The sequence below is a fragment of the Bubalus kerabau genome, chromosome 8 (genome assembly GCF_029407905.1).
Source record: "Bubalus kerabau isolate K-KA32 ecotype Philippines breed swamp buffalo chromosome 8, PCC_UOA_SB_1v2, whole genome shotgun sequence".
Classification (NCBI taxonomy): domain Eukaryota; kingdom Metazoa; phylum Chordata; class Mammalia; order Artiodactyla; family Bovidae; genus Bubalus; species Bubalus kerabau.
In genome coordinates, this window is record NC_073631.1 from 15013762 (window position 1) to 15039408 (window position 25647).

Consider the following 25647-nt stretch of genomic DNA (forward strand, 5'->3'; position numbering starts at 1 on the left):
TAAGAAGGTAAAATGGATTTTGTAGTCTCCCAGAATCAATGAAAAACTTCAAATCATCTCTTTTGCTCTCTTCTATGTGTTTTCTTTTTTTCCTTTCCAAATGTTTTATTTTTTCAGTTGATGTATAGTTGATATACAACATTATATAAATTTCAGGAGTATAACATAGTAGTTAATAATTTTTAAAGGTTATGATCCACTTATAGTTATTATAAAATATTGGCTGTAATCCCTGTGTTGTACAGTATATCCTTGTAGCTTATTTTATACACAGTAATTTGTACCTTTTAATCTGCAACCCCTATCTTACCCCCACCTTCCCTCTCCCCAGTGGTAACCACTAGCTTGATCTCTGTATCTCTGAGTCTGCTTCTTTATTATATTCACTAGTTTGTTGTATATGTTGGATTTCACATGTGAGAGATATCATACAGTATTTATCTTTGTCTGACATATTACTTGGCATAATACCTTCCAAGTCCATCCATGTTGCTGCAAATGGCAAAATTTTATTCCTTTTTATGGCTGATAGTGCACCATGCATGTGTGTGTGTGTGTGTATCTCCATTCACCTATTGGTGGATATTCAGAATGCATTCATACCTTGGCAATTGTAAATAAATGCTGCCATGAACACTGCATACATATATCTTTTTTAATTAGTGTCTTCATCTTTTTCAGATATAGACGCAGGAGTGGAACTGCTGGGTCATCTGGTAGTACTAGTTTCGATTTTTGAGAAAAGTCCATGATTTTCGCCATAGTGGCTGTACAGATTTACTCTTCCAGTGGCAGCGCAGGAGGGTTTCCTTTTCTCCATATCCTCACCAACATTTGTTATTTTTTTCTTAATAGCCATTCTGACAGGTAGGAGGCGATATCCGTTGTAGTTTTGATTTGCATTTGTCTGATGATTAGCAGTGCTGAGCATCTTTATATCTGTATGTCTTCTTTAGAAAAATTTCTCTGTCTATTTTTAATTGTTTTTTGTTGTTGTTGATAATGTTGAGTTGCATGAGCTGTTTATACATTTTAGATGTTAACTCTTTATCATCATATCATTTGCAAATATTTCTGCCATTCAATTTTGGGATTTAGATTTGTTTTGTTTTGTCGATGATTTCCTTTACTGTACACCTTCTCAGTGTTTTCACCACCTGGGGGTTCAGATCCATCAGGACCTCAAATTTTATTAACTCGGTAAAAGTTTATTTAAAATACATTAAACTCTTGACAACATGCTACAGTAACACTAATGATCTAGCAGAAATGGCATTTAGAAGGACATATATACACATCCCATCAGCCGGGATAGTATAGGTTATGTTGCTTTAACAAACAACTCCAAAATCTCAAGAGTTTCATACAACAAAGGTTTATCTTTTTCTTTCCCCACAAAGTACAAATGGCAGTTTGATTTGTGATAGTCCCAAACTGGAAATAACTCACTTGCCCTTCAACAGGAGAATAATTAAATGAATATAACCACAGCACAGAATACTACACAGCAGCAACATGGGATGGCTACTGATAACACACAATGAAAAGGTTGTTTCTGTTTTTTTGTTTTTCTCACACAACATGGCCTTTGCAGATGACCTAGAGGTTCTGCTTTAGCTATAATCTCACTTCAGAGAATAGCTACTCCATGGCTGTTAGCAAAACTGATGCCTTCCTGGGCCTGTGCAAATGTTCCTCCTATCCTTCTATCGACCCTACCCATGACTGTGCCGTGCGGTAAAATACTTCTCTGTCATCAAGGGCTTTGCAGTTAATAGATACCATTTAATAATCGTTAGAACCAGGTGGCCTCTATATTTTGTTAGTCCCTAAACAATGATGAAGTCCCTCACTGAATATTCCCAGCCCCCATGAGGCTAATTATCCATTCATAAATCTTGACTTAGGAATGCACTTCCTGTTTCCAAGAATGTATCCACATACCCTAGGTTAACTGTAAAGCTGTCCCAGTAGCCCCTGCAGTGTAGAGTGCAGCTGTGAACACTCCTGGATCATGGTCCGCCTGATCCTACCAGAGAGTAAATTACCCTGTAACAATCTGATTCATTGATTGTATGGAGCTGTCTGCATTGCAGGCAGGCAGTTTTTGTTCTCAAGATGCCTTTTTTAGTTTGGTCGGCACTTCTTGTTTCCTCCATCCTCCAACAACCACAATCTCAAAAGTTGCTTCTGGAGTGTAGAAGGACAAAATGGTTTTGGAGAGTTTTATTCAGCAATAAATGCTTCAGTAGAGAAGTGAGAGACACACACTCTATTCATAATCATGTGGGCTTCCCAGGTGGTGTTAGTGGTAAAGAATCTGCCAAATCAAAATAAACCATTGGCCAAATCTAAATAAAAAATGTAAATAACTTCATCCAACCCAAAGAGGGCTCAGTGTTTTGTTCAGGATATTGTGGCTATGTTTATGAAGGATATTGTTCCATAGTTTTCTTTCCTCATAACATTTTCTTCTGGTTTAGGTATGAGGATAATCCTAGTCACATAAAACGAGCTGATAAAACTTTTCTACTCTCTTTTCTGAAAGAGTTGTCTAGAATTAGAACTATTTTACTCTTAAAGGCTTACTAAACTTACCACTGATCCACTCTGAGCCTGGAGTTTTCTTTGTACAGTCAACCCCTGAACACAGGTTTGAACTTCATAGATCCACTTATATGTAACTGTTTTCCAGTGAATATATTGGGATTTTTTTGTGTGTGACAATTAGAAAAAACTTGCAGATGAATTGCATAGTCTAGATATATCAAATATTACTAAAAATAGGTATGTGGTGAATGCATACAAAATATAAACATACTATTTTATCATTTACTACTGTAAAAATATATACAAATCTATTATAAAAAGTTAAAATTTATCAAAACTTTACACAGCACTCACAGACTATACACTGAGGAAAACATAAACAAATGTAAAGATACAGTGTTAAATCATACCTGCATAAAATTAACGATAGTACATACTGTACTACTGTAATAATTTTGTGGCCATCACTTTTTGGCTATTGTGGTGAGCCAAGTGTTATGAGTATCCACTTATTAACCAAACACAGTCTGATGCTAATCATTTCCTCGTGAGCAATTCATCTCTCTAAGAAACTGTGTATCACAGTAAAAAGTTCTCTCTCATAATTCTGTTTTTCATCATGTTTGGTGTAATTCCATAAAGCTTGAATGACACCGTGGGACCCATAAGAAGTACCATTAGTGATTCTGGAAGCGCTCCCAAGAACCAGAGAAAAGTTATGACATTATAAGGTAAAGGTGAGTTGCTTGAAATGTATTGTAGATTGAGGTCTATAGCTACAGTTACCCACCATTTCAAGATAAATGAATCTTGTGTAAAGACCACTGTAAAAAAAAAAAAAGAAAGAAAAGGACGACTTGTGAAGCTGTTGCTATAGCTATGTTAGCAGGTATAAAATCCTTGCACTTTATGCAAAATATTTTTTTATCTCATATTGAAAATGCATCTTTTATGTGGGTGCAGGCTTGCTAATAAGAAAGGCATACCTACAGACTCTGGGCTTCCCTGGTAGCTCAGCTGGTAAAGAATCCACCTCCAAGGTAGGAAACCTCAGTTCAATTCCTGGGTTGTGAAGATTCCTTGGAGAAGGGATAGGCTACCCACTCCAGTATTCTTGGGCTTCCCTGGTGGTTCAGATAGTAAAGAATCCACCTGAAATGCAGGAGGCCTGGGTTTGATACCTGGGTTGAGAAGATCCCCTGGAGGAGGGCATGACAACCCACTGCAGTATTCTTGCTTGGAGAATTCCATGGACCGTGAAACCTGGCGGGCTTCAGTCCATGGGGTCGCAAAGAGTTGGACACAACTGAACGACTAGGCACAGCACAGCACCTAGAGACTCTAATATGATTTGAGAAAAAGTAAAGTCATTATATGACAACTTAATGCAAACAGAAGGTGAAGAATCTAAAGCTGGAGAATTTAATGCCAGCAAAGGATGGTTTGATAATTTGATAAAGAAGTTTAGCTAATAAAAGTCAAAATAACAGGAGAAGCAACTTCTGTCCACCAAGAAGCAGCAGACAAGTTCGCAGATGCCATCAAGAAAATCATTGAGGGTTTTTAGCTCACACAAAGGCACCATGTTCTGGAGGGAAAATGCCACATTTACTAGCAAGACAAAGAAGTGAGCACCAGGATTTAAGGCAGGAAGGGATAAGCTAACTCTACTGTTCTGTGCAAATGCAGTCAGGTTTATGATCAGGACTGGTCTTATCTACAAAGCTAACCCCTGAGCCCTGAAGGGAAAAGATTAAGTACCAACTGCCAGTCTTTTTGTTGTACAACAACCAACCCTGGACAATGAGAACAGTTTTTCTGGATTGGTTCCATGACTTCATCTCTGAAATCAGGAAATACCTTGCCACTAAGGGACTGCTTTTTAAAGTCTTTTATTTCTTTATTTTTAACTGGAGGATAATTGCTTTACAATGTTGTTGTTTTCTGCTGTGCAACAGCGTGAATCAGTCATAAGAATACATATATCCTCTCCCTCTTGAGACTTGATCCTACCACCCCATCCCACACCTCTAGGTAAAGTTCTTTTTATAGTGTACTATCAGGGCTTCCATGGGTAAAGAATTCTCCTGCAATGCAGGAGACACAGGATATGTGGGTTCAATCCTTGGGTTGGGACGATCCCCTAGAAGAGGAAACGGCAAGCCACTCCAGTATTGTTGTCTGAAAAATCCCTTGGACAGAGGAGCCTCGTGGGGTATAGTCCAAAGGGCTGCAAAGAGTTGGATGCAACTGAATACAAGCACATGACCCCTAACCACTCAGAATTTTATGAATTTTATTGGTTTCTTCAAAAAAAAGCTTTTGGTTTTACTTTTTCTTATTTATCCATCCTAAGATTTTAAATGAGTAAGAGGTAAGTGGTATTTCGGGTCATAGTGTCCCTACTACTAAGTCCAGTGTTTGCAGACTGGGTTGAGTCATAAAAGAAGGGGTCAGTATAAGGAAGACTGATGTTTATTAAATATTTGTTAAATAAATCTGCAAGGACTGTGGATGACCTTTTTTGCCTAAGAGAAGGAATGGCCAGAAAATGTGGGGTTGCACCAGCAGAGGCCAGTAGAGGCAGCAGGACTCTGCAAGACTGTCACCAGAGCAAAGCAGTGGAGATGGGACAGTGCCCTGCAACCAGAGGGACCTGGGGCACCTCCCTGGTGGTCCAGTGGTTAAGACGCCACGCTTCACTACGAGGAGCACAGGTTCGATCCCTGGTCAGGGAATTGGCATCCCACATGTTGTGTAGTACAGCCAAATAAAGTGAAATAAAAAATTAATATCAAAACAAAAAAAGAACCAAAGGGACTTGAACAGCAAGTCATTGCAGCTGGCTAAAAAAGACACACTCCAGAACATGCTGGAGATTTCTTATTCTATGGTCAAAACATTGGAAGAAGAAAAACTTCCCTTAATCTTTGTGGGAAATGTGCCTACAAAGGGGTCATCTATAACAAAACACTGGCATCAATGCAGATACGCTTTATCAGCAGGGAGTGTTTTCTAAGGTTTGTGGTAGCAGTCAAATCAAGTGATTGAATCAAGTGGTTGATAATTTTTCCTGTTTTTATATTATTTCCCTAACTAGAATCTAGAACATTACACTCATTTGTATCCCCTATGAAATAATCCTGGTTCATCATGGTCTGGGCAAGTGTAATATGACTATATATGAATACAAACATACATACACACACTATCATCCTCCTACCTTTCAGTCAAGTTCGCAAATTATCTCATTTCACCACTTCCTCACACATCTCCATATCGTTCTGTAGGGCAAAATCAGAAAAACTTTTAAGGTTGGGTAAACATGGATGTTATCTGTATGTTTAGGAGTTGAAATGACAGTAAATGATACTTAGTCACTCCTGGATCCTCTGCTTCAAGATATCAGTATTATTTTTCTTTAGCATTAGTGTAGATAATGTGAATTGACTCCATTTGTGAAATAAAAGGAGAAACTAAGCAAAGGCAGCAGAGGAGATATTTAATCAATAAATTCACGAAAATCAACATTGTGAAAAAACTGTACAAATATTTAGCCAAATTGGAAAACTATTATGTGTTCCCAGCACGAAATCTGGCAGTATAACAAATCACAAGAAAAATCATGTCTTTGTGAAATAACCAAATGTGAAATGAGCAAAACTATATGAGGTTAATTGCTAGCTGTAAAACAATGTTTACTTGAATTTTTCATGAAGACTGTTAAATTAAATATGCTTGATATCTTGGGTTGCATATATTCTTCTATTCCCCTGTTCTGAGAATGTTTCATATTTGACAGCTATGTACAGCATGTTCTGAAAATAAATCTCAGAAGATCATTTTGATGCTTTTGAGTGATTCACTATTTGACCATTTACCAAATATTCTTCTGTCCAGTCACCTCTGTCCTTCTAAACCATTTTAAAGGAAGAAATAGTCTCTCTAAGAATTTTTTGGACTACCATTGCAAAAACTTGGTAATCTAACAATATATCTTGATTGTGTAATACTGCTTATACTAATAAAGGGCTTAGAAGGACAGAGGAAAGAGAAAGGTTAAGTAGAATGTTATGTTTCTAATAGCAATATAATGATCTTGAGAGTGAAGAAATCATTAGTTCCTGCCCTTTTCCCCTTATCATTTTTCTGCATAACCACAGCAAACCTAAAAAGTCTTTTACTCTCTCTGAGATCAGTTTTTAGCTTGGAATTCTGGTTATACCTGTCAACATCAGTCATTCTGAGCCATTTTTTCCAATACTGATCGAAGTTCCCACTTTCTTTATTCTTCTACACAGCTTTGAAAATATGCTATATTGCTACACATGTTAGTTTTTGTTTTTTTTTTTTTTTACTCCTTTAAATCTTATTTTTCAAACTAGTCTGGCTCTATAGACTAACAAATGTATGAAACATGTAAATCTACCATTTCTCTCAGTTTCTTAACAGCCAATTCCAGTTCTATTTTGTTTGAATTGTCTAAACCTTTCTCTCTAAATACCAATTTGGACATATTGACTTTGTGCACATTAATATTACATATTTCCCCATGGCCTGAGGGATGCAAACAAGTATTAGTTTCTCATTCATATCTGACTCTGCAACCCCACGGACTGTAGCCCGCCAGGCTCCTCTGTCCACAGGATTTTCCAGGCAAGAATACTGGAGTGGGTACCATTCCCTTCTTCAGACCCAGGGATCGAACCCAGGTCTCTCACACTTGCAGGCAGATTCTTTATTAGTGTGCCACCTGGGAAGCCCTTCTGGCCTGAGGGATGCAAAGAACAGGAAGAGTCTAAAATCTGGTTAGGGTGAGAGGTTATACACAGAAAAAGTCATTGACCCATAGTGAATATACAATGAGGGCCAGACAAGGCCACCAGAATGCAAATAATATTTAATCACTGGTTGCTGAACTAGAGAACATTTTAGTGTTGAAAGTCACAATAACAATGTCATTTTTAATTTTCATAATTATAGAATTCAATAAATTTTTGAATCATTTGCATGGTATCAAAGTATAATTACCAAAAATCAAAAGTGACTCATACAAATATAGAATAAACACTTGTCCCAGATATATTAAGTCATTAATGTTGGAGGCAGTAAGACAATACAGTTCCTTTAAAGACCACTCTGAGAAACTGGTTACTTACAGGCATTTTGGGAGTAGTTGGGGAAGAATACTAAACTAGTTAATTTCCAACAGGACAATTAAACTATAACCTTTGTGGTTATCATCTTTACCAAATAAAAATCTGTAAGTTAACAAGGTCATTTATAGTATCTGTACTCTAATCAAATAGTAAAATAGCAAACTCAAGCATAAGTACACTCTCTTAGATAATTAAATAAGCCTTTCATCCAATGGCCTTTATTACATTGGGAGGTGATAATGCTCTATCCTCAATATTCAAGTTTTGGATAAAAAAAAATTTAACACTAGTTTATCTTCCTGGTTGTTCTAAGTTTCTTGGCTTCATTGTTCTTTTGCATACTCAGTCACAGTCATGTCCAACTCTTTGTGACCCCATGGACTGTAACCCACCAGGCTCCTTTGTCCATGGGCTTTTCCAGGCAAGAATACTGCAGTGGGTTGCCATTTCCTACTCCAGGGGATCTTCCTGATTCAGGGACTGAACCTGCATCTCTTGCATCTCCTGCTTTGACGGATGGGTTCTTTACCAGTACTGCCACCTGGGGAGCATCTGTTATAACAGACATTTAATCACCTTTCTTGCTGTCTGTTAAAAGGAATTTCAGACTTATTTTTCTCACAGGGGAGTTAACAAGCCAACGCAAAAAGAGTCTTTGAATACTTAATAGATAATAATCATTATTACGTGGAGATACACCACATCCAAGGTCAGAGAAACCCCAGAAAGACGGTAGGTGCTGGAGTGGCTGTGAGGAGATACCCCACATCCGAGGGCAAAGGAGAAGCCCCAGCAAGATGGTAGGAGGAGCAAATTCACGTTTAGAATCAAATCCCATTCCCGCCAGAGATGTTCAGAGGGCTCAAACAAACCTTGTGTGCACCAGGACCCAGGGACCTCACAAAGACTGAGACAGAACTGTGTTTGAGCATCCCCTGTGGAGGTACGGGTCAGCAGTGGTCTGCCGTAAGGTCAGGGGCTCTGGGTGTGGGTATGGCATAAGTCCTCTTGGAAGAGGTCACCATTAGCCCCACCACAGAGCTGCCATAACTTACACAGGACTGGGAAATAGACTCTTGGAGGGCACAACAGAACCTTGTGCATCAGCACCCAGGAGAAAAGAACAGTGACCACACGGGAGACTGTCCCGGACTTGCCTGTGGGTGTCTGGGAGTCTCCGATGTAGGCATGGGTCAATGGTGGCCTGCTGCAGGGTTGGGGGCACGGACTGTAGCAGTACATGCATGGGATCCTTTGAGGGAGGTCACCATTATCTTCATTACCTCCACCATAGTTGGGCCCCAGGTAAGTAGCATGAGGGAACAGAGCTCCACCCATCAACAGAAAATTGGATTAAAATTAACTGAGCATGGCCCCGCCCATTAGAACAAGACCCAGTACCCCCTTCAGTGAGTCTATCCCATTAGGAAGCTTTCAAAAGCCTCTTATCCTTCTCCATCAGAGGGCAGAGTAAACTGAAAACCATAATCACAGAAGACTAACCAATCTAATCACATGGACCACAGCCTTGTCTAACTCAATGAAACTATGAGCCATGCTGTGTAGAGCCAGCCAAGACAGATGGGTCATGGTGGGAAGTTCTGACAAAATGTGGTCCATTGGAGAAGAGAATGGCAAACCACTTCAGTATTCCTGCCTTGACAGTCCCATGAACAGTATGAAAAGGCAAAAAGATAGGACACTGAAAGATGCACTCCCCAGGTCAGTAGGTGCCCAATATGCTACTGGAGATCAGTGGAGAAATAACTCCAGACATAATGAAGAGATGGAGCCAAAGCGAAAACAACAACCAGTTGTAGATGTGACTGGTGATAGAAGCAAGGTCCGATGCTGTAAAGAGCAATATTGCATAGGAACCTGGAATGTCAGGTCCATGAATCAAGGCAAAGTGGTCAAACAGGAGACGGCAAGAGTGAACATTGACATTTTAGGAATCAGCAAACTAAAATGGACTGGAATGGGTGAATTTAACTCAGATGACCATTATGTCTACTACTGTGGGCAAGAATCCCTTAGAAGAAATGGAGTAGCCATCATAGTCAACAAAAGAGTCTGAAATGCAGTACTTGGATGCAATCTCAAAAACGACAGAATGATCTCTGTTCGTTTCCAAGGCAAACCATTCAATACCACGGTGATCCAAGCCTATGCCCAACCAGTAATGCTGAAGAAGCTGAACTTGAACGGTTCTATGAAGACCTACAAGACCTTCTAGAATTAACACTCCCCAAAATGTCCTTTTCATTATAGCAGAATGGAATGCAAAAGTAGAAAGTCAAGAAACACCTGGAGTAAATGAACCAGGGCAAAGACTAACAATTCTGCCAAGAGAAATGTACTGGTCACAGCAAACGCCCTCTTCCAACAACACAAGAGAAGACTCTACACATGGACATCACCAGATGGTTGATACTGAAATCAGATTGATTATATTCTTTGCAGCCAAAGATGGAGAAGCTCTATACAGTCAGCAAAAACAAGACCGGGAGCTGACTGTGGCTCAGATCATGAACTCCTTATTGCCAAATTCAGACTGAAATTGAAGAAAGTAGGGAAAACCACTAGACCATTCAGGTGTGACCTAAATCAAATCCCTTATGATTATACAGTGGAAGTGAGAAATAGATTTAAGGGATTAGATCTGATAGAGTGCCTGATGAACTATGGATGGAGGTTCGTGACATTGTAAGGATACACGGAGCAAACCATCCTCAAGAAAAAGAAATGCAAAAAGGCAAAATGGCTGTCTGAGGAGGCCTTACAAATAGCTGTGAAAAGAAGAGAAGTGAAAGGCAAAGGAGAAAAGGAAAGCTATAAGCACCTGAATGCAGAGTTCCAAAGAATATCAAGAAGAGATAAGAAAGGCTTCCTCAGCAATCAGTGCAAAGAAATAGAGGAAAACAATAGAATGGGAAAGACTAGAGATCTCTTCCAGAAAATTAGAGATACAAAGGGAACATTTCATGCAGAGATGGGCTCAATAAAGGACAGAAATGGTATGGACATAACAAAGCAGAAGATATTAAGAAGAGGTGGCAAGAATACACAGAAGAACGGTACAAAAAAGATCTTCATGACCCAGATAATCACGATGGTGTGATCACTCACCTACAGCCAAACATCCTGTAATGTGACATCAAGTGGGCCTTAGGAAGCATCACTATGAACAAAGCTAGTGGAGGTGTTGGAATTCCAGTTGAGCTATTTCAAATCCTGAAAGATGATGCTGTGAAAGTGCTGCACTCAATATACCAGCAAATTTGGAAAACTCAGCAGTGGCCACAGAACTGGAAAATGTCAGTTTTCATTCCAATCCCAAAGAAAGGCAATGCCAAAGAATGCTCAAACTACTGCACAATTGCACTCATCTCCCTCGCTAGCAAAGTAACACTCAAAATTCTCCAAGCCAGGCTTCAGCAATACAAGAATCATGAACTTCCAGATGTTCAGGCTGGTTTTGGAAAGGGTAGAGGAATCAGAGATCAAATTGCCAACATCCACTGGATCATGGAAAAAGCAAGAGAGTTCCAGAAAAACATCTATTTCTGCTTTATTGACTACGCCAAAGCCTTTGACTGTGTGGATCACTATAAACTGTGGAAAATTCTTCAAGAGATGGGAATACCAGACCACCTGACCTGCCTCTTGAGATATCTGTATGCAGGTCAGGAAGGAACAGATAGAACTGGAGATGGAACAACAGATTGGTTCCACATCTGGAAAGGAGTACGTCAAGGCTGCATATTGTCACCCTGCCTATTTAACTTCTATGCAGAGTACATCATGTGAAACGCTGGGCTGGAAGAAGCACAAGCTGGAATCAAGATTGCCAGGAGAAATATCAATAACCTCAGATATGAAGATGACACCACCCTTATGGCAGAAAGTGAAGAGGAACTCAAGAGCCTCTTGATGAAAGTGAAAATGGAGAGTGAAAAAGTTGGCTTAAAGCTCAACATTCAGAAAACAAAGATCATGGCATCTGGTCCCATCACTTCACGGGAAATAGATGGAGAAACTGTGGAAACAGTGTCAGACTTTATTTTGGAGGGCTCCAAAATCACTGCAAATGGTGATTGCAGCCATGAAATTAAAAGACACTTACTCCTTCGAAGAAAAGTTATGGCCAACCTAGACAGCATATTCAAAAGCAGAGACACTACTTTGCCAACAAAGGTCCGTCTAGTTAAAGCTATGGTTTTTCCAGTGGTCATGTACGGATGTGAGAGTTGGACTATAAAAAAAGCTGAGCACAAAAGAATTGATGCTTTTGAACTGTGGTGTTGGAGAAGACTCTTGAGAGTCCCTTAGGCAGCAAGGAGATCCAACCAGTCCATCCTAAAGGAAGTCAGTCCTGAATGTTCTTTGGATTTGGATGTTGAAGCTGAAACTCCAATACTTTGACCACCTTTGATGTGAAGAGCTGACTCATTGGAAAAGACCCTGATGCTAGGAAAGATTGAACGTGAGAGGAGAAGGGGACAACAGAGGATGAGATGGTTGGATGGCATTACCAACTCAATGGACATGAGTTTGAGTGAACTCCAGGAGTTGGTGATGGATGGGAGGCCTGGTGTGCCGCAGTCCATGGGGTTGCAAAGAGTCAGACACGACTGAGTAAATGAACTGAACTGAATCATTTTTACTGTCCCACTCTTGATTTTCTTCAAGAAATATTTACATATTTATGTGGGATTCTAGTTTATCCTTTTTTCTGGAATGTTTTTAGAGGGTAGGAACCTATCTCTTTCCTATCTGAATTTCTGACTCATGGTAGATATCAAGCTAATGTTTGCTGAATGAAGACCTAGTTTGTGTGAACATTGGTCTTTGCTAATAAGGAATACATGGTGTTCAAATTCACCTACTAGTGATTTTCTTCTTCTATGGCCATTAATGCAATGGTTTACCTCTGCAAGCAAGCATTCATGTTCTTTATTCAAAAAAATCTGGGTCTTAGTAAAACCAGCTAGTATTTTTGATCTAAATGTCACACTTATCTTGACAGTGGAATGGAGGTATTGTTTACTAATAACCTTTTGAGATGTTTTATTAGCCAAAAATAAATAATAAATCCTCCTCCTCCTTTTTCATTAGCCTTTTATGGGCTTCCCTGATGGCTCAGAGGTTAAAGCGTCTACCTGCAATGCCGGAGACCTGGGTTGGGAAGATTCCCTCACGGAGGGAATGGCAACCCACTCCAGTACTCTTGCCTGGAGAATCCCATGGAGGGAGGAGCCTGGTGGGCTACAGTCCACGGGGTCGCAAAGAGTTGGACAGGACTGAGGGACTTCAGTTTCACTTTTATGACAACTAAGGTGTCAACACTTTTTATGATAAGCATCAGATTATTAATCTCTTTTCTGCTCATTTGCAAAATAAGGAGGCCATATATTATTATTAATAAGAATCTTTCTAGTCTAGGGCTTCCCTGGTGGCTCAGTGGTGAGCCCAAGAACCACAACTACTGAAGCACGCACACCCTAGAGCCTATGCTCCACAAGACAGGTCACCACAATAAGTCTGCACACCACAACGAGAGAGTAGCCCCAGCTTGCCGCAACTACAGGAAAGCCAGGGCAGCAAGGAACACACAGCACAACCAAAAATACATAACTATAAAGAAGGCTGAGCGCCGAAGAATCTGTGCTTATGAACTGTGGTGTTGGAGAAGACTTGAGAGTCCCTTGGACTGCAAGGAGATCCAACCAGTCCATCCTAAAGGAGATCACTCCTGGGTGTTCATTGGAAGGACTGATGCTGAAGCTGAAACTCCAATACGCTGGCCACCTGATGTAAAAGAGCTGACTCATTGGAAAAGACCCTGATGCTGGGAAAGATTGAGGGCAGGAGGAGAAGGGGATGACAGAGGATGAGATGGCTGGATGGCGTCACCGACTCAAAGGACAGGGGTTTGGGTGAACTCCGGGCATTGGTGATGGACATGGAGGCCTGGCATGCTGCGGTTCAAGGGGTCGCAAAGAGTCGGACATGACTGAGTGACTGAACTAAACTGAAATATGGTTTTTTAAAAGAGAATCTTTCTAGTCTATAATCCTTTATTGAAACATTGGAACAAGTCATTTTTATCATTTTTTCACTAGAATTAAAACTAGCAACAATAACTTAATGGACCTTCACAATACTTGTCCTTAATTCAAATGCCATAACATTATCTTTATTTGGCATACATTGTAAAATATCCTCACAACTGTTAAATATGGCATTATACAGTGAAAAATTATTGAGGCAAAACAGAGTTTAAATTCTGTCTGTGCCCTTTACAGAGTTTAAAAGATCACACATAATTAGTGAACTTTATAAAACTTAAAATCTGACAGGCACCAGACTTCCATTCCCAAATACCTATTTGGCTTATTCCAACATAATTTTAACATTCTCCTACTGAATCAGGAATAGATGCAACAAAAAATCCCTTTATGATAATCATTTTAGGGATGCCAGATATATACAAGAATGACAAAACTATCTGCTAGTTACAGAAAATCACACAGAAGGCAAGCTCAGGTTGAGGATATTAGCTTGAGATGGCCTAACAAAATAACATAGGCTGGGGGGCTTAAACAGACAATGGACATTTACTACTTACAGTTCTGCAATCTGGGTAGTCTGAGATCAAGGTGCCAGCAGATTTGGTCTATCTTCCTTTTCTTATGACACAAATCCCATCATGGTGACTCCACCTTCATGGCCTCACCTGAATCTATTTACCTCCCAAATACCTCACTTTCTAGCACAATCATATTTCCTTAGGGCTTCCACATAGAATTTGAGGGGGACACAAGCATTCAGGTGGGCTTCCCAGGTGACTCAGTGGTAAAGAATCTCCCTTCCAGTGCAGGAGACACAGAAGACTCAGCTTCAATCCCTGGGTCAGGAAGATCTCCTGCAGAAGGAAATGGCAATCTACTCTAGTATTCTTGTCTGGGAAACTCCAAGGACAGAAGAGCCTGGTAAGCTGTGAAGAGTCAGACATGACTGCATGACTGAGCACACCCAAGTATTCAGTCCCTGTGATGTGTGTTTAGTCCCTCAGTCATGTCTGGCTCTTTGTGACCCCATGGACTCTAGCCTCCCAGGCTCCTCTGCCCATGGGGATTCTCCAGGAAAGAATACTAGAGTGGGTTGCCATGGCCTTCTCCAGGGGATTTTCCCAACCCAGGGATTGAACCCAGGTCTCCTGCATTACAGGTGGATTCTTTACCATCTGAGACACCAGGGAAATAGGTATTTAAACCAAGTCCTCTGAACTTGGGGAAAGGATGGAAGAAGGTGGGGAATGGGTATGACTCTGTAAGTCTCCCCTGATGTCTATAAATAAACAAAACATTCTATACACTTGTTAAGCTGCTATGACTCTTCTCTATAAGAGATTTTGATTTAGTATGTTTGGTGCAATTTCTGGGAATATGCATTTTTATTAACTGTTCTGACCAATTCTGACTCAGGCAGTCTCTGAACTACTCTACTACTAAACGCTGGATTAGATGATGTGTGAGGTCATTTAAGTATCTAAAATGCTGATTACAGGGGCTTACCTGGTGGTCCAGTAGTTAAGACTCCATGGTTCCAATGAGGGTATGTGGGTATGAACCCTGGTTGACCAACTAAGATCACATGTGAGGTCAAATAAATAAATAAAATGCTGTTTACAAAAGCTCAGGAATTCATTAGAATCCAAGCTGACTTTTCTGTGTAGTAGTATAAATAGTCAAAAAAAGAATACTACATGTGAACTATATTTTTAAAAAAAGGCTTTAATGACCTTGGTAATCAATGGTGTAGTCACTCACCTAGAGCCAGACATCCAGGAGGGTGAAGTCAAGTGGGCCATAGGAAGCAGTACTATTAATAAAAACAAAGTTAGTGGAGGAGATGGAATTACAGCTGAGCTATTTCAAATCCTAAAATGTGATGCTGTTAAAGTGCTGTACTCAATATGCCAGCAAATTTGGAAAACTCAGCAGTGGCCACAGAACTGGAAAAGGTCAGTTTTCATTCCAACCCCAAAGATAGGAAATGCCAAAGAATTTTCAAACTACTGCACAATTGTGCTCATTTCACATGCTAGCAAGGTAATGCTCAAAATTCTTCAAGCCAGCATTTAGCAGTATGTGAACTGAGAACTTTCATCTGTACAAGCTGGGTTGAGAAAAGGCAGAGGAACCAGAGATCAAATTGCCAGCGTCCAATGGATCAGAGAGAAAGCAAGAGAATTCCAGAGAAACATCTACTTCTGCTTCATTGACTATGGTAAAGCCTTTGACTCTGTGGATCACAACAAACTGTGGTAAATTCTTCAAGAGATGGGCATACTAGACCACCTTACCTACCTCCTGAGAAACCTGCATGCAGGTCAAAGCAACAGTTAGAACTGGACATGGAACAATGGACTGGTTCCAATTTGGGAAAGGAATATGTCAAGGCTGTATATTGTCACTCTGCTTATTTAACTTCTATGCAGAGTACATTCTGTGAAATGCCAGACCAGATGAATCACAAGCTGAAATCAAGATAGCTGGGAGAAATATTAACAACCTCAGATAAGCAGTTGATACAACTAATTGCAGAAAGCAAAGAGGAACTAAAGAGCCTCTTGATGAGGTTGAAAGAGGAAGAGTAAAAAAGCTGACTTAAAACTCAACATTCAAAAAACTAAGATCATGGTATCTAATCCAATCACTTCATGGTAAATAGAAGGGAGAAAAGTGGAAACAGTGACAGACTTTATTTTCTTGGGCTCCAAAAATCACTGCAGACAGTAACTGCAGCCATGAAATTGAAATTAAAAGATGTTTTCTCCTTGGAAGAAAAGCCATGACAAACCTAGACAGCGTATGAAAAAGCAGAGACATCACTTTGCCAACAAAAGCCCATATAGTCAAAGCTATGGTTTTTCCAGTAGTCATGTACAGATATGAGATTTGGACCATAAGGAAGGCTGAACACTGAAGAATTGATGCTTTTGAACTGTGGTATTTGAGAAGACTCTTGAGAGTACCTTGGCCAGCAAGGAAATCAAATGAGTTAATCCTAAAGGAAATCAACCCTGAATATTCATTGGAAGGACCAATGCTCAAGCTGAAGTTCCAATACTTTGGCCACTGGATGAGAAGAGCCTACTCGTGGAAAAGACCGTGATGCTGGAAAAGATTGAGGGCGGGAGGAGAAGGGGCAAAAGAGAGCGAGATGGTTGGACGGTATCACCAACTCAATGAACATGAGTTTGAGTGAACTCTGGGGGATAGTGAAGGACAGGGAAGCCTACTGTGCTATAGCCCATGGAGTTGCAAAGTCAGACACAACTTAGCGACTGAACAACAACGTATGGGTTACCAAGATAATTAGCTGAGGGAGATTAATATGTCATCTTGGAGATTTTTTTTTTAAACTAAACTAAAAAGAAATAATTAAGATCTCTTCTTGAACTTTGCTTGGCATAATGAACTTATTTTCCCATGGGAACAATAGTTAATCATTGTTAATAGATTTTCCTTTTCATACTTTCTCCTCTTACTTTTTCTTATTTATTCATATTTTCTCTGGGACACTAAAAATGCAACTTTGCATATTTCCTATATTACCAGTATCATTGGTAAATATTCATGTGTCCCTATATGTACAAGTTATTATTTTCCCTTTTTAAAATTCAGTTTCATGAAGCACTCTAGGCCATTGTGCACATTCTTTAGTTTAAATTGTTTCTAATTAGAGTATTAGCCTCATTAGCTTTTTTATAATGCCCTGGAGCTGTTCAGTTCCATTAGTGTTTTTAAAAAAGGGCTAATCCAGAGGAAAAAAATCAGAGCATATGATTTCCATAGTCTTGTACAGTCTGAAAAGCTACTTTACTTCTCAAATAAGGACATTTTTGTTTGTGTTGTTGGCTACTTTCATGGTAATACGTACTCACTATTAAAATATATAAGATAGATAATCTGGACCAATGAAGCAGTATGAACTCAGTGATGGTTTTGCCTTTCGCTTTGCCTCTTAGCACCACAAGAAATACTCTTTCTTGGTGTAGCGGCCACTCTATTATCAGGAGCTCTTTCTTGGCCAGTTTCCAGGTCAAGGCCTGCTAAAAGCTGCTGAGGAGCCAAACGATTTAAATACCCTGCAGTTAAATTAAGCGGCTCTATTCAAGTAAACAACAGTAAAGGTGATATTACTTCCACAATTCTTTTAACAAGTCATGAATTCTCAAGGTGGATGAGCTCATCTAATCACCATGGTTAAAACAAATGGAGCTTAGATTCTGCTAGTTTTTCTTCTTCACCCACAAAATTTAATTTGCCGTGTTCTTTTTAATGGAAGATATTAGGGAGGAGAAGGCTTTGAATTGTCTTAGGCTGGTTCATATTCCAGCCCTGTCTTTATTAATAGCTTTAGGGAGATTATGCAATGTTCTGAGTTTTAGAGGGTTTTTTCCCTCTACATGCATACTGTGTAGACATATTGCAGGAACTGATATAAAAGCCAATGTAACAGGCTTAGTATAATGCCTAGCATCCACATTGCTCTTAATAAACGTAGTTACTTTTTAGCAAGAGAGCAAATATTGATATAGGTGAATGTTCATGTCTTTCTTCCCTCACTCCCTCCTGATCCTTTCTATTTTTCCCTCCAAACTAGAACAGGTGCTTCCCTCTCTGCCCCTTCTCCTGTCTCCATGATCTCCGTACCCATCCCTTCCCCCAGCTGTCTGACGGAGTCCAGTATTTGCCACCTTAGCTTTGCTCTTCCTGTTTGTGGGCTATTTTTTAGAACATCCTGACTCTATTGTTATCAAAATATATCTTTTCTTTGTATTCCATTCATTTCCATATCCTATGTGTTTTATGGGCTTCCCTGGGGGCTCAGATGGTAAAGAATCTGCCTGCAATGCAGGAGACCTAGGTTTGATCCCTGGGTCGGGAAGATCCCCTGGAGAAGGCAATGGCTACCCACTCCAGTATTCTTGCCTGGAGAATTCCACGGACAGAGGAGCCTGGCAGGCTACAGTCCATGGGGTCACAAAGAATTGGACACAAATGAGTGACTAAGACTAACTAACTGGCTCATTGGTTACCAGTCAGACCAGCAGAGGGTCATGCCCTTCATTGCTTCTTTAATAAGCATAGTGGAAAGTTCTGATCTAAAGCTAGAATGATCATTAGGTAGGGCCTGAGGCAAGTATGTAGGAAGGTCAGTCATGTGGGTAGGGTATAGGTGAATCAGGCACTGGTCCAAGGAGTTGCACAGAGAGCAAGAGAACCACCACCTTGAGGGGCCTGATCCTATGCCCCATCCCTACAAACCCCTACAGCTCTTATAATCCTGGTCCCCTGCTCTTTCACCATGTCCCGGAGGTCACGTAGGTGGAGGCACACTGTAACCAGATGCCATACGTACATTACAGACAGCAGCAGCCACAGAGTATCAAGAGTAGGATGCTTAGTGTGCTAAATCCAGTCAGTCACCAGGATATGGGCAAATTCTGCAGCCAAGTACTTACCAGGTCAATGGTGAGGAAGTCAGAGGTGGCAGTGCCCTGCCCAGTTACAAGGAAAGTAAGGCCGCCCCTTGCTTTTGCAAACGCAGAGACCTCCATGGGGAGAGGAAGGCCTTGCTTTGAAGGAACTATTCCACTGGCCTCGCCAGGAACCAGCAGTTACATTACAGTTCTGACTGCATTGTTTTGTTGAGTGCAAATAGGACTAGACCCATTAGATTTTTCCAAAGACAGTTAATCCCACTAGTTGCACCTGTATGTTCAGAAGGCAGCCTGTTCCACTCCACACCACGTAGTGCAGAGGGGCTCATGGGGTGTCAAAGTTTATGAAGTGTTTTACAGTAATGGTCCCAGAGAGGGGCCCTTCACATGTATTGACAGGAAGATGGGAAGAGTCTTTCTCCCTCATTGTCAGTCATCCCCACATGGTCACATTAGCTTAGGGTATGTTAGTTAGAACATACCTTAGCACCCTCACACACACACAAACCAAAATGGTTTAAAGACTTAAATATAAGACATGACATCCTTAAAACTCGTAGTAGAGCACGTAGGCAAAACAATCTGACATAAGTCATACTGATGTTTTCTTTGTTTGGTCTCCAAGGCAAGAGAAGCAAAAGCAAAAATAAACTAACGGGACCTAATCAAACTTATAAGCTTTTGTACAGCAAAGGAAACCATAAATAAAACGAAAAGATAACCTATGGACTGGGAGAAAATATTTGCAAATAACGTGACCAACAAGGGCTTAATTTCCAAAATATACAAACAACTCACACAACTCAACAGTAACAAAAAACAAACAAAACAATTGAAAAATGGGCAGAAGACCTAAACAGATATTTCTTCAACGGAGACATACAGATAGACAAAGGCATATGAAAAATGCTCAACATCGCTATTACTATAGAAATGCAAATCAAAATTACAATGAGAGGAACTTCCCTCGAGTTCCAGTGGTTGGGACATCAGCTTCCAATGCAGGGTAGTTAGAGCCCTGCTCTGAGAGTTAAGATTCCACTTGTCTCGCAGCCAAAAACCCAAAACATAAAATAGAAACAATACTGTAACAAATTCAATAGACTTAAAAAATGGTCCACATCAAAACAAGATCTTCATAAAAACTACAGTGAGATACCACCTCACAACTGGTCAGGATCAGTTCAGTTCAGTTCAGTTGCTCAGTCCTGTCCGACTCCTTGCGACCCCATGAATCGCAGCACGCCAGGCCTCCCTGTCCATCACCAACTCCCGGAGTTCACCCAAACTCACGTCCATCGAGTCAGGGATGCCATCCAGCCATCTCATCCTCTGTCGTCCCCTTTTCCTCCTGCCCCCAATCCCTCCCAGCATCAGAGTCTTTTCCAATGAGTCAACTCTTTGCATGAGGTGGCCAAAGTACTGGAGTTGGATGGCCATCATTAAAAAGTTCACAAATAACAAATGTTGGAGAGGGTGTGGAGAAAAGGGAACCCTCCTACATTGTAGTTGGGAATGTAAATTGGTGCAGCCACTGAAAGAACAGTAGGAAGATTCCTCAAAAGGGTAAAGTGTCGCCATATGATCCAGCAATCACACTTCTAGGCATACATTCAGACAAAACTTGAATTTAAAAAGATACATGCACTGCTACGTTCACAGCAGCACTATTTACAACAGCTAAGACCTGGAAACAAACTAAATGTTCATCAACAGGTAAATGACTAAAGAACATGTGGTACATATACACAATGAGGTGAACTGAATACATCATGGAGTACTACTCAACCATAAAAAGAATGAAATAATGCCATTTGCAGCAACATGAATGGACCCAGAGATTATTATTCTAAGTGGAGTAAGTAAGAAAGAGGAAGACAAATACCACACAATATCACTTATATGTGGAATCTAAAATATTACACAAAGGAACTCATCTACAAAACGAAAACAAACTCACAGACATAGAGAACAGACTTTGTTGTTGCCAAGGGCAAGAGGGAAAAGGCAAGAGATAGAGTGGGAGCTTGGGGTTAGAAGGTGTAAGGTGCTGGATAAACAAGATCCTGCTGTGTAACACAGGGAACTGTATTCAATATCCTGTGATAAACCATAACAGAAAAAATAAAAAAAGAATACATATGCTGCACAGAAGAAATGAACACATTGTAAATCAACTATACTTCAATTAAAACAAAACAGTCCTTCCTGTGAATTTTCTTGCAGATGAAACACTTTTGTAAAAGCAGAGTACAGTATCTGTCTACAAATGATGAAACACTTTAAAAGGGACAAACACCTGAGTCCAGTGTCATCCACAAAGAAACTTGGTTACAATAACTAGAATCATTACTGATTATAATCTTAACCCTTAAGAACTTTCAGTTCAGTTCAGTTGCTCAGTCGTGTCCGACTCTTTGCTTTAAACTCTGGCAAAAACAAGCAAGTAATTGCAAACCGTTTGTTATACTGGTCGGAAAATGTGTGCTTTAGTCTTCCTCTCTTAAGAAGGTAAAGGTAGGCAAACTTAGACCCATCCAGCAATTAATGTTCCAGTATTTTATTCTCTTGCCAAATGCAGGAGACACAAGAGACATGAGTTCGATCCTGGGGTTGGGAAGATCCCATGGAATAGGAAATGGCAACCCACTCCACTATTCTTGGCTGGAAAATTCCATGGGCAGAGGACCCTGGTGGGCTACAGTCCATGGGGTCGCAAGGACTAGCATACTACTGAGCGACTGAGCACGCACACACTCATTTTATCCTATTTGAAATGACCCAGATGGTAAATGAATTCTCTTCATTTAACTTAGTTTAGTTGCAAGTTAGCAAAATCTAGAGAGACTGTTTTAGATAGACATTCCCAAAACATAATTAAGATTCCTATAGAGTTTTAAAAGGCATTCCCCCCCCTCTTTCACTCTTAGAGATCACAAAGGATTAAAGTTCCTGAGCACCCAGGCAGATCATTTACATCTCAAAAGCACAAGAACAAAAATACCAATTCCTTCTAAAAGCTAACTTCCTCTAATCGGCATTCGCAAGAGCCAGTTTTAGAATGGTAGAAGATTCCCATCTTGGCCATTTTCAGGGATTCCTCCCCTCCACCTTCCTGCCTGTAGATAGCCCATTCAGTTTAAAGAAATAAGAGTAATAAACAACATTACTTATCACTCACTCATACTCATGTGCCTCACTTTCAGAGGAACAGGAATCAGCATTCAAGTTAGCCTTCACCTGCACTGTTATTCGGAGAAGGCAATGGCACCCCACTCCAGTACTCTTGCCTGGAAAATCCCATGGACGGAGGAGCCTGGATGCTAAGAGTCGGACACAACTGAGAGACTTCACTTTCACTTTTCACTTTCATGCATTGGAGAAGGAAATGGCAACCCACTCCAGTGTTCTTGCCTGGAGAATCTCAGGGACGGGGGAGCCTGGTGGGCTGCTGCCTATGGGGTCGCACAAAGTCGGACATGACTGCCGCGACTTAGCAGCAGCAGCAGCAGCACTGTTATTAGCTCCGCTTCTGTGGCCTTTCTCAGAATAGAAAGCAACCACCAGCCCACAGCTGTGGCCACCACCTTTGGTCTCCAACATCTCTTTTCCCTCCGGGATGGCAGCCAACATCCTCGCAATAGCTTTAGGGGTGTCTCTGAGTTCTCAGTACTCTCCTGGAGGCCCCACTCATCATGGACAGTCACCAGAAGGCCCCACGTATTGTGCGCAGCCACCCTGGGATTACCCCTGCGACTTTTAGGCTCCACATGCCAGGGGGCCATGCCTGCAACTTTCCACTCCCCACCATATTTCCTGACATCTTGGGCTTATGGGAGCTTCCTGGGTCTTCTGGCTGTTCTATTAATTGTTGCCACAGGCCTACAAACCCTGTATCTATGAATCTATACAGCTTCAAGACCGAAGAAAGAGCCTGGAATCAGCAACACAGACCTCAATGGTTTCGTGAATGGGGAAGCTTACACGTCTGAAGCAAAGTCCTGGAGGGACACTCAACTGCGTGCAGGCAGCCTGCAGGGGGCACATGGCGGCAGTCTTTGTTTCTGGGCAGAGGGGCAGGTTTGCAATTATAGGGGGAAGTGAGGTCAGATGGGACCACTGGTTACCAGGGAAACCAGTGGAGGACATGCCCTTCACTTCCTCTTTGATGGGTAATCAGGTGGAGATGTTCTGATTTAAAGTTAGAAAGATCACTAATTGGGACCTGGGGCAAGCATGTAGGAAGGTCAGCATTTGAGTAGGGTGTAGATGAAGTAAAGGTTGTACTGAGAGCAAGAGAATAGTCATCTTGAGTGCCCTGATAATACAAGTCCAGAGTAGAAGTTGTAATCACCATAGCCATTCCAGTCAATGAGGTATTGATGGATAGGCAAGCCTCAGGTGTGAACCTCATCAGGGAGGAAAAACTTTTCCTCTATTCCTTTATGTTCAGTACTAGGGGCCTGTGAATTAAACAAATAAAAGAGATTAACAGGAGAAAAGGTATACATTTTTTATTAATATTTACATGCATGGGAGTTCACAGAAAAGAAGTGAAACTCCTAGAAATGGTTATACCTGGGGGCTTATATACCATTTAAACAAAAGAATAGGGGATTGGGGCTTCCATTGATGATAAACGCTAGGAGAGTGATTAGGAAATAAGTTAGGTAACTAATGGGAGATAGGGGGCAGACTCAGCGACTTCACTTTCACTTTTCACTTTCATGCATTGGAGAAGGAAATGGCAACCCACTCCAGTGTTCTTGCCTGGAGAATCCCAGGGACGGGGGAGCCTCGTGGGGCTGCCATCCATGGGGTCGCACAGAGTCGGACACGACTGCAGTGACTTAGCAGCATCTAAACTTATCCATCTGTGGTGATGAGTCACTCTCTTCCTGGTATAGAGTAGGAGAGGAGGTCAAAGGGAGGGGAAGGAACACTTTCATAAAGGGAATTTTATGCCTGCTTTTAGGCAGAGAGCAGGGGAGGCTAAAGAGCTCTTTCTGCATCTGTTGATTATCGGTTGCCTTTAGTTCAAAAGGGACTTCCCTGGTGGTTCAGATGTAAAGAATCTGCCTATAATGCGGGAGACCCAGCTTCAATCCCTGGGTGGGGAAGATCCTCTGGAGAAGAGAATGGCAACCCACTCCAGTATTCTTGCCTGGAGAAGAATCCCATGGACAGAGGAGCCTGGTGAGCTGCAGTCCATGGGGTCACAAAGAGTTGGACACGACTGAGTGACTAACACTTCTGCTCAAAAGAATCCTTAGGTCAAAGAAGCATATTTTAGGGTGGTGAATCCTGATCTTCTTCAGCCTGAGCCAACCACCATGTAGACAGATGTCTACCCAAGCAGAAACTTATTCAGCCAGATCTACTTTCATGGTACGCTCACCATAATCTCATATATATTATCAACTATCAGTTCAGTTCAGTCGCTCAGTCGTGTCCTACTCTTTGCGAGCCCATGAATCACAGCATGCCAGGCCTCCCTGTCCATCACCAACTCCCAGAGTTCACTGAGACTCATGTCCATCGAGTCAGTGATGCCATCCAGCCATCTCACCCTCTGTCATCCCCTTCTCCTCCTGCCCCCAATCCCTCCCAGCATCAGTCTTTTCCAATGAGTCAACTCTGCGCATGAGGTGGTCAAAGTATTGGAGTTTCAGCTTTAGCATCATTCCTTCCAAGGAAATCCTAGGGCTGATCTCCTTCAGAATGGACTGGTTGGATCTCCTTGCAGTCCAAGGGACTCTCAAGAGTCTTCTCCAACACCACAGTTCAAAAGCATCAATTCTTCAGTGCTCAGCCTTCTTCACAGTCCAACTCTCACATCCATATATGACCACAGGAAAAACCATAGCCTTGACTAGACGAATCTTTGTTGGCAAAGTAATGTCTCTGCTTTTGAATACGCTATCTAGGTTGGTCATAACTTTCCTTCCAAGGAGTAAGCGTCTTTTAATTTCATGGCTGCAGTCACCATCTGCAGTGATTTTGGAGCCCAGAAAAATAAAGTCTGACACTGTTTCCACTGTTTTTCATCTATTTCCCATGAAGTGATGGGACCGGATGCCATGATCTTTGTTTTCTGAATGTTGAGCTTTAAACCAAATTTTTCACTCTCCACTTTCACTTTCATCAAGAGGCTCTTTAGTTCTTCTTCACTTTCTGCCATAAGGGTGGTGTGTCATCTGCATATCTGAGGTTATTGAGATTTCTCCCAGCAATCTTGATTCCAGCTTGTGCTTCTTCCAGCCCAGCGTTTCTCATGATGTACACTGCATAGAAGTTAAATAAGCAGGGTGACAATATACAGCCGTGACGTACTCCTTTTCCTATTTGGAATCAGTCTGTTGTTCCATGTCCAGTTCTAACTGTTACTTCCTGACCTGCATACAGATTTCTCAAGAGGCA

At 41.1% G+C, this 25647-nt stretch overlaps 1 long non-coding RNA gene across 4 annotated transcripts; it reads right to left on the reverse strand.

The window, feature by feature from the left end:
• Nucleotides 1-1099: 1099 nt before the first annotated feature.
• Nucleotides 1100-23293, reverse strand: LOC129658903 (uncharacterized). Of its 4 annotated transcripts, none has more exons than XR_008717573.1 (4): nt 23212-23293; nt 5774-5834; nt 3537-3702; nt 1100-2320 (listed from the first exon to the last, which is right to left on the reverse strand). It is a non-coding gene; the product is annotated as an uncharacterized LOC129658903 (long non-coding RNA). The 4 variants fall into 4 exon arrangements; XR_008717570.1 differs by lacking the exon at nt 3537-3702 and adding an exon at nt 3732-3891; XR_008717569.1 differs by having other exon boundaries at nt 23182-23290.
• Between the last annotated feature and the right edge of the window lie 2354 nt (nt 23294-25647).